The sequence below is a fragment of the Pteropus vampyrus genome, unplaced genomic scaffold, assembly GCF_000151845.1.
Source record: "Pteropus vampyrus isolate Shadow unplaced genomic scaffold, Pvam_2.0 Scaffold580, whole genome shotgun sequence".
In the NCBI taxonomy this organism is placed as follows: domain Eukaryota; kingdom Metazoa; phylum Chordata; class Mammalia; order Chiroptera; family Pteropodidae; genus Pteropus; species Pteropus vampyrus.
The window spans coordinates 333792-344101 of record NW_011889361.1 but is presented as its reverse complement, the minus strand read 5'-3'; positions in this window follow the sequence as shown (position 1 = coordinate 344101).

The window sequence follows — 10310 nt, the reverse complement described above, 5'->3', positions numbered from 1 at the left end:
AAACAATTTCGTGGGGACACTATTCAGCTCCGTGCACAGTGTATGTCAGTATGTTTTCAAGATCCATGTTCCAACATATATCTGTACTTTATTCCTTTTTATGCTGACTAATGTGCAGTATTGATTTTAGAAGGTGTTTTCAGGAGGTGGTAAGACCTAGTAAAAGGCAAATGTAATTGTGAACTGGAGAAGTGGCAGGGAAAATGGAGAGGAGAGGGTGTATTCAAAATTTATTGTAAACTAGAATCAGTAGGATTTGGTGACTCTGTATGAAGGGTGAGGGAGAGAGAGGAGTCAAAGCTCATGTGACAAGAACACAAGAAAAGGAAAATGTTTTGAGGGAATGGAGAGATGTTTTGTTCTGCACAGAGATTTCTGAAATGCCTGAGGAACATCTACGTCCAGATAAGGTCTGGAGCTCCCCAGAGAGACCTGGGCTGTTGGTTCAACTTTAGCAATCATTTTCCTATGAGGTAATAGTGGACCTATTAAAGTGATGATATTGCCAAGGGGGAGGGATAAGATGAGGAAACCAGCAAAGGTAAGAAAGCAACCGCTTTGGGCCTGAGAAATAGTGATTAAAGTAAGAGGAGACATAAAGAGATTAACGTCTCAAAAATCTTGCACTGAATTATAGCCTAAGATGATAATAATAACAATAACAATGATAGTAAATTTATCTTACAGTACTCCCTATTTACTAGTTACTATTCTAAGGCCTATACCTATATTAAGTCATTTAATATTCACACAACCCTATTGAGGTAAATTCTCTCTCAATTTTACAGAAGGAGAAATGGAGACACAGAAAGATAAAGTTACCTGCCCAAGGTCACCTACCTGGCAGGGCTAGAATTCAAAGGCAGGAAACAGCACTACAGTCCATGCTCTTAGTCATTATTAGCTAATATTTATGTGGTGCTTCCCTGTGCCCTGATACTTTTCAAAGCCCTTATATCCATTAAGTCACATCATATTCACTATTATTTTTTGAGGTAAGTGCTAAAATTATTATCTCCATTTTACAAATGAGGAAACTGAAGTACAGAAAGGTTATGTAAACCACTCAAGATAATATAGCTGCTAGGTGGGATGGTCAGAATTCACTTATTGGCTCTCTGGCTCCGGAGCTCAGGTTTAACACAGAAAGTACGACGCCCACAAAAGCACTCTCTCTCTTAAAAAGATACTTGTTTTCCTGTGTGTTTAATTCACTGTAGCACTGTCTCTGAAACACTCCTTTCCAACCCCAGATTTCATCTTCTGACTAGTAAACCAGACTCAGAAGAAATCTTGATTTATTTACAGATTAATCACAAACTTCATTCCTGGCCGGATTAGAAATCGGTAATTTGGGTTCCTCTGAAGAGATTTGGGAATTCCCCAAGAGTGACTTCCTGGATCGGGTCAGAAAGCTATCTACCCACTTTGTTAATGACTGTGGTGTTCTGCTTGGTTCACTGATGACAGGATAGTGGTAAAACAGAGGGCAGGAAACCAGTTGGATATGACAAATAAATATTATTCAAATTTAGGCAGCTTCTAGTTCCTGGGGTTTTTTTTTTTTAAACCTTTAAGCTTTGACTCAGACAGTAGTGATGATTAGCTAATACAGTTCATTTTAGCATTATACATGGTGATGCTATATTTTGTTGGGAACTTGTTTTAAATTTAATGTTATCAGATTTTTAAATTCTTGCTTATTTTTTGTAGTAATATGTATGGTGGTACTTTCAATAACTTGAAAAAATTCTGTTGGGATCCTTAATTCTTAATTCTGTCTGGGACTCATTTGGGTTAGCTGCCTCTTTCAAGATAATTTTGGAAGCATAAAAATAGTAAGTAGATTTTTTTTCAGTAATTAAAATTCATATGCACAAGACAGTCAATGGGAGAGACAAGCAATTTTTTATTGTATAGCATTAATTGATTCTACAAATACTGTGTTCCTACTATATTTTCTAGGCATGGAGGATGAAGTTATAAAGACCAGATAAGATCTTTGACCTCAGAATGTTTATAGTCTAGTAAGAGAAACAAATAAATATATAATTAAATATCAGGTTCTATAAAAAGAAATTAACCAAATGAAGGGGATAGGGAGTAATGGGAGGAATATGGGAATTTGAAATATGAATTTCAGAGAAGACCTCTCTGAAATGTTATTCTTAGTGTGATAGAAGTTACAAGGATCTGATTTCCCATTTTAAATATCATTCTGGCTATCAGGAGAAAAGACTATAGGAGAGCAAGGGTAGAATCAAGAATACCAGTTGAGAGTCCATTACAACAGTCTAAGTCCTCAAATCTGCCTGTATATTAGAATCCTCTGGATATGATTCTAGTCAGCCCCAATCTAAATCAATTATATCAAAACCTCTAGGAGTAAGATCCGGGAGTTGATATTTCTCAAAACTCCTCTAGTGATTTTAATATGTAGCCAGGATTAGAAAATGTTGTAGAAGAAGGATGTCAGGTATAGGTTTAGGGCAGTTATCCATATCTAGTAGAAAAATGTAAAGACCCAGAATGTTGAGGTTAAGCTCCTAAAACAAAAATAGATTCTTATCTGGATCTATTTTCTTTAAGGAATGTGGTTCCATCAGAAAATAAAAATCCTTAATCAAAGAGGAAAAAAAATCATCAGGAAATGATGAAAATGGATATTGGTTAAGAAGTATTAACCAATATAATACCAGGAAGTAATGGTTAATGAAATGTTTATTTCTTCAAATATCTAATATGTAGCTCAGGTTTGAAAATGATTGTAGAAGGATCTGGTAGGCTAGGTCTAGAACAGTTATCTTTGGAGATGGCTAGGTACCAGATTCAGTAAATATATGTGTGTGTGTGTGTGTGTGTGTGTGTGTGTGTGTGTGTGTGTGTGTGTGGTTTATGGAGACGACAGATATATGAGGGGTGGAATGAGAAAAAAAGACTGCTTAGGGATGATATCTAAATTTTAGGCTTGAAAAATTAGGTGAATGGTGGTCGAATTTACTCCAATAGGGGAAAAGTGGGTAGAGAAACAGTGTGTGTGTGTGTGTGTGTGCGTGTGTGTGTGTGTGTGTGTGTGTAGGTATGCGTGGGTATGGAATGCAAGAGTACCAGTCTACGCTTCATTATGTAGAGAATGTTAATAAACTCTGAAATGGGATGTTAAATAGAAATTAGGTATAGATTCACAACCGAATGATTAGTTTCCTGAAATAATTTTCTTTGATTTTATATCTGTTTCTTGTTTACATTAATTAGGAAATTTACTTAATTACTTACTTCACTAATACAAGCAACCTTTCTAGATTTTTTTATTGCCCATGTAATTTAATTAAATTAATTTAATTTTATTTTATTTCATTTGATTTTATTTTATTTTTCTTCCTAGATTTTTAATGTGTACCCATATAACTACTGTACTGCAGATAGGCATGGTGAAAGAGAGTGCCTTAAAAGTATGTTAACCCTTACTTCCAATAAAATGTTATAGTTGTAGACTCCTGGGAAACTGTAGAAGCTCATAAATGTCTGAAAATTTTGTGTTAAAAACATTGCAAAAGAATTACAAGTTTAAAAAAATGAATTAAAAGGTAGCTAACGGTGAAATTCTAGAGCATCATTTCCAAAATTTCTTAATTAAAGAGTACTTCTCAATAAGTAGTATATTGATGAACACCAAGAAGAAAGAGCTCAACACCGATAATGGAATCTTGATTTAAAATAAATAACAAAAAGTGAGCTTTTAGACAGATTAATTGCTACAAGAAATTATTAGATTTATCATGTTTTTGAAATACAATGAATTTTAAATAATATTACAACAAAGTTGGAATTATAAGACAAGATACATCAACCAGACAAATACATATCACATATTAGTAAATATCAAGTTGTTGACATATGACATGTGATTAACTGAAATATAATACTTACAAATAAAATCTATTGAGCATTGACTATGGTAATAACTATTCCAAGCATTATACATGCTTTAACTCTGTATCAGAAATATTTTTAGCTGCAAGTAACAATATTCATTGCCAGTCACTTAAAAACACGTGGTTCTTTTTTTTTTTCATGTTAAAAGTAGTCATTTGTTCAGTTGCACAATGGTTTCTGGCAGCATCTATCTCATTTTTTTGGCCTTGTCCTCATAGTTGTAGATCTCTCTCCCAGCTCCTAGCAGCATGTTTATACTGAAAATAAGCAAAAGAAAGAAAAGGATGGTTCCAGCCATATCTGTCCCTTTTATCAGGGAAACCAAAGCTTTTCTAGAAGTTCCAACAGATTTCTGCTTTTGTCTCCTCTGTTGGCACTGTCACCTAGCACCCCAAGTTGCAAGGGAGATTAGGAAATCAGGTACTACATATTTTTAGACTTTATAGTGGAGCAGGATAAAGGAAAGAAGGTTGAGAATGAGTGTTGTTAGACAGCCAACAATGACTGCCACGACTCCATGCTATCCTTATGAAAACTCTACCAAATTGGTGTTATTGTCTATTACCATTTTACAAATGAGAAACTAAGACAGAGAAGTTATAAAACTTGACCAAGATTAAACAACTAAAAAATGATAGAGCCAGAAGTCATCTGAAGTGGTCTGCTTCCAGAATACACCCTTTTCTCAGTCACTCCACTACAGTATGGAAATAAAACCTTAGATTTAACACTGTGCCTTCTTATGTGAGTGATATTTCATATAACTTCCTAACATTCTTATGGATGGCACGTTGTTTATTATAATTGGTAAATTATTAGCTAAAAATCAAATATATGTTTGCTATTGCTCTTATATTTTCTGATTTAACCAATAATAATAAATATTAGTTAACTTAAATTTATAAAGACACCCTTTCAGAGAATTTTAAGTATTTTCACAAATATTTTCATATCTATGATTTCTTCATAAATCCTGTAAGAAATAGACAGAGATAAGAATGACATTTTGCATTTGATAACTGGGAATACTAGAACAAGGTTGTGTCAATGCTTTGAGACCTGAGACAAACTCAAATTTACATAGAGTAAGGCCATTCTTCCTTCATTAGACAACTGCAAGAATTGATGTTTTATATTTTAGGATAATTTTTAATTAAATTTACAGAAGAATATAAACCAATATTATATTACAAATTTTCCCACATAGCAAAGGCTTAAAACTTTAAAATTGAGCATTTAAATGTATCTTAACAATGGTCTCTGAGGTACCATATTTTATAAAAGCTAGTTCCACTAGTTACTTCAACTTTTGACTCATTTTATGGCTCTATTTATTATAATGTATTACCCAAGTAATTATAAATACTATGCAGGAAATGAATTGTACATTTTGTTGTTATTGCTTGAAAGAAATTAAAAGTTCACTGATACTATTTATGTCAAGTATTTTTTCTGTTGGAATGACCTTTTATTTTGTTTCTTATAAGAAAATTAAATTGTTTTCCCCTATTATTTTTTTCTATTATAATAGGCAATATTGATTTTTAAAATCTATACAGTATTTTGTAAATAAGCAAAATCGAGATGATTATTTTCCTTTAATTAGACATCTTCTTTGGATACTACCATGTCAAATAGCTTTATTTTTTCAATGTTGCAAGGATATGAAAGATGTCATTTAGCCCTAGAAAAACAATTGCTGTCAAAGAATGCTCATAAAACAGTTATTATGAACTTGTAGAAAATAATCCCTTACACATATTTTTATTTTTAAAAAGTTTATATTTATTTATATGTAACAGTAATTTAAGCTAACTATAACCTGCATGTCTTTGGCTTAAAGCTATGTTTGGAATTGTCACATTGAAATAGACCAGTGGTATAGATGGAATTTTTTTGGCCTCCAAGAAAAATTTCAGAAACTTATCTCTCATAATTTGTTATTTGGAGAATAAACAGCTCTTCAAATGGGGACTATTTGAATGGTATTTATTATATTTTGGGAGAGAGAAGCAGCTGTCTCCTTACTGTGACCTGCCTTTATGGCGATTGCTTTCAGTGGTTTCCAGACTGACCGGACCTATGTGAGTCACTAACATTCTTTGAGTTAAAGAATAGATTTTCTGAAGCTTCATTGGTTTATGCTGAGTATTATGATCAGAAAAATCGAAAGCAACAACACAAGGAAGGCACATTTAAGGTGGAATTGTAATTACTATTGTGCACCTACAATATGTGGGGTCTTTTTCATGCTATTTTATTTAAGTCGGAAAATCACTCTGAGAATTATGTTTCAGCCCAATTTTTCTTGAGAAAACTGAGACTCAGAAAGTTTACCTTGACCAAAATTACTAAGTCCAAACTTGGATTTGAACCCAGCTCTCTTTTGTTCTACAGCTATCCAAATATTGCCTGACATCAAAATAGGCTTTGAGAAACACAAAGAAGGAATATTTACTATACTTTAAAATATCATCTCTTAGAATACAGTAATTTCATCAAATTCTCCATTTTTTGAAAGCAAAGGTGAACTCTGATTTGGTGGTCAAAGGTATATATAAACACCCTATTTAATTCATTAACATTTTAATGGGAGTAAACTATGTGGCCCACTCAGTAGCATGGTGAAGAATGCAATAGAGAAAAACGCTTTGACCTGGGGAGGTGGCAATGGTGGAAGAGCTGTGAGGTGAAAGACTAAAGAGAAAAATGTCCTAGTTGTAGGAAAATCCCAAGAATGGCACAAACTTGAGTAGGAGTTAGGACCGGGGGATGGGAGCGAGGGTGGTTAGTTTAATCCAGTAGGCAAACAAAACAACAAAACAAAAGGCAAGTACAGACAAGAGATGTTACTCACAACAGAACAACAGGATGGTTGTGGCTTCTCCTAATCTGGCAGCTGTGTCCCCACGAGAGAGTTAGCCATGACCCTACAAAGTGCCCCTCCACTTTTAATCCCTTGATGCATACATTGCTTCTTCTTATTATTACCCTCATGATCTCATTTCATGCCACTCTCCCCTTACTCATTTCTCTCCTTGATTTTTCTTAAACATTTTAGATTCTTTTCTGACTTAAGTCTTTTGCTGTAGCTGTTCCTTCTATCTGGAACACTCTCCCAAAAATATCTACTAAACTAATTCTTTCACCTCTTTCATGTTTTTGCTTAAATTTTAACCCCTTTCAAAGGTCTATCATGATCACTCTATATTTTTCATTAAGATATAATTAACATGTAACATTGTATTAGTTTTATGCATATAACATAACAATTTAATATATGTATGTATTAGGAAATGTCACTGCAATAAGTTTAGTTAACATCCATCATCACGCATATTTGCAAATGTTTTTCCTATGTTGAGAATTTTTAAGATCTACTGTCCTAGCAACTTTCAAATATACAATACAGTATTGTTGACCACAGTCACTGTGCTGTACATTACATGACCAGTCTATTTATTGCTCCAAGCTGTTCCTTTACCCTTTGACATGCCTTTCCCACTCTTTTTTTTCCCATAGCAGTTACTATCTTCTAATACACTACAGTATTTTATTTACTGATTTACTATGTTTATCTCCTACTAGAGAATAAGCTCCTATAGCAGGCATCTGTTTTATTCCCTGACATAACTTGAGACCCTAGAATAATGCTCCAGGCAAACTGACTGAAGTTTATGCCAATCGCAAATGTCACCCCTGAACCTGTGCCAGTAAGCTAGTGAAACATGCACGACAGGGTCTATTGTTATTCTTCTTTAGGTAACTTTCACCACCCCTTCCCACCTTGGAGAACCTGAGTCTTGTGCCAGGCAGGCCCCCTACCCTACCCATCCCACCACATATTTTGTGTGTCCTCACAAACAAGTTCAGTCAGCGATAGCATGGGTTCAACCATTTTCTCTTTCCATTCTAGTTCCCTTCTGCTGGTTATTCCATGCCTTCTGGGCAAAGCTGTTGCTCCCATGAGAATCACAGCACTCCTCCTACTACTTTGGCTTTTTCACTAAGTGCTACCACTGAGTCACTGGAGACTTGATGATTACATACACATCCACAAAAAATAGACACGAATACCTTTACTATGTTATTTCCTTACTTGGAGAGCTTTTCCAAGCACCGTGTCCTATTGAAAGAAACCACACTATTCTTTCAATCACTCCTGCCTTCTAACTACTTAGCATTTTCAAAATCATTTAATTATTGAGCATTTTGATCAGCACCAGCCCAAATACTGTGTAAGAATTTTTTAAATTCTGGAAACAGTCTCGAGAGATAAGTGTTATTCTCCCCAATTTTAGAGATAATGAACCCAAGATCAGAGAGCTTAAATACATTTCAAATGGTGTATAGTTAATAGCTATGTGGTGGGATTCAAAGCCAGATTCAATTGGACCCTGTAGTAGATGTTGATGCCGAAATCCATTTTCCCCCTGCTGGCTATCCCATCCTCTAGCTGGTATGACTATGGGCTGATAACTCAGTGAATTACTCTCTCCTGGGAGATTATGATTCCTTCTATCCCTACCAGTATATTTTGATCAATAACTGAATTAAAGGGGTTACAAAAGGCTGACCATTTGTTTCAAGGTGAGGTTAATTCTGTGGTGCAATGTGTGTTGCAGAGCTTTCTCATGGGAGCAAACTAAAACTAGTCTCCATCTAACCTATCTTATTTCCTTCACTTTTGGAAGTATACCCCGACAAAACTCATCTCAGGCTCTTGTAGGAAACCTAACCTAAAATAGTCCCCTAATTCCATTTTCTAACCACCATAATACACTGCCTTTCTTCTTCACAAACAAGTTCTTCTTCCTCCTCTTCTTCTTCTTCTTCTTCTTCTTCTTCTTCTTCTTCTTCTTCTTCTTCTTCTTCTTCTTCTTCTTCTTCTTCTTCTTCTTCTCTGCTCCTCCTCCTCCTCCTTCTTCTTTGTTTCCACAACTGCTCATGTAAATGGGTAGGACAGTAGACTGAATTCCTATGATGAATGAATCATGTGATCAGGCTCCATCGCCCTTATACTGTTCTTTACACTGAGAGTATTTTAAAACTGAACATAAGTTTTTGTAATCAGCCATGTGACCTGGTACCCCAAATTGGTCCAGTGGAAATTTAACAATGTATTCCTCTGAGTAGAACTAGGATTAATATTTTGCATTTTTTTCTGTTAATAAAAATTACATCACTGAAAACAAAATTGAGATACTTTCTGATAACAAAACTATTTTCCTGGAAGAACACATATTTTCTGTATTCCAGAGTATTAGGAGTTTTTGCCTCTAGCTTTTCAGGGAACTGTTTAGTATTGGAAGTAACATTTGTTTTTGTGAAGCAGATTGCATGTACATTGGGATCAATGTCTGATTAGGAACGGTAAATACTAAAAAAGAGTAAGCAACAAAATAATTTGACTAGGTGGTGCTCATGAAAGACTTCATTTTCCCAAGTACACATTAAAGTACTACCATTGGCTTACTAGAATATATATCTTATCATTATAAATAACGAGTGCGTAATCGATCCACACAAAGCATTCCAGGGGAGGTACTTTTTGATTACAGATTGCTTCCTTTTACTTCAAGGTCAGAGAATTTGATAGAATTTGTAATGAATGGTATAATTGTTGAACAGTTCAGCAAACATAATCTATTTTGGGATGAACAGTATGATTTATGTAATGGGAAATCATGCCACCCTATCAAGCTGAGTTCAATGAAATGATAAATAGCTACCTGAAAAAAAGGAACAAATATATGTAACTTATTAACATTAGAAAAAATACCTTTGACAAAGTTTTTCTTTTCCCAGCTGTGTCCCCACACATAGCCCAACACGCACTCGCACACACACACACACACGCACACACAGCACACACACACCAGAAACTATTTCTTAAAACACACTACAGAGTTGGAGAAAAAGCTTCGTTTTATTTAGGAACTAACTTATAAACCAGTAACAAGGGGTCAGTCAGTTACTTATTTAAAAAGAAAAGTTTGATAGTTGGCTTTCTCAGTAAGAAGTACTGACATAATTTAAAATATTTATGGATCAGGCACTTACATTAAATCTCTGAGTTTACAATCTCATAACAAATGCTTTACTGACATATGAAAACTCATGATCCAGATTTTTCATTCCTAGATATTCTTAAAAGAACCGCAAAATACAAATGTTCGCTGAGAATAAAGTGGATAAATTTATTAAGAATATGTATACAATGGATACTACATAGCAATGAAAATGAATGAACTGCTTTTAAATACATCAATATCGATAAATGCCAAAATGAAATTTGAGTGAAAAAAACCAGAAGTCTATATACTGTAGACTTCTACTTATGTGAAATTCAAAAACAGGCAAAAAAAAAAAAA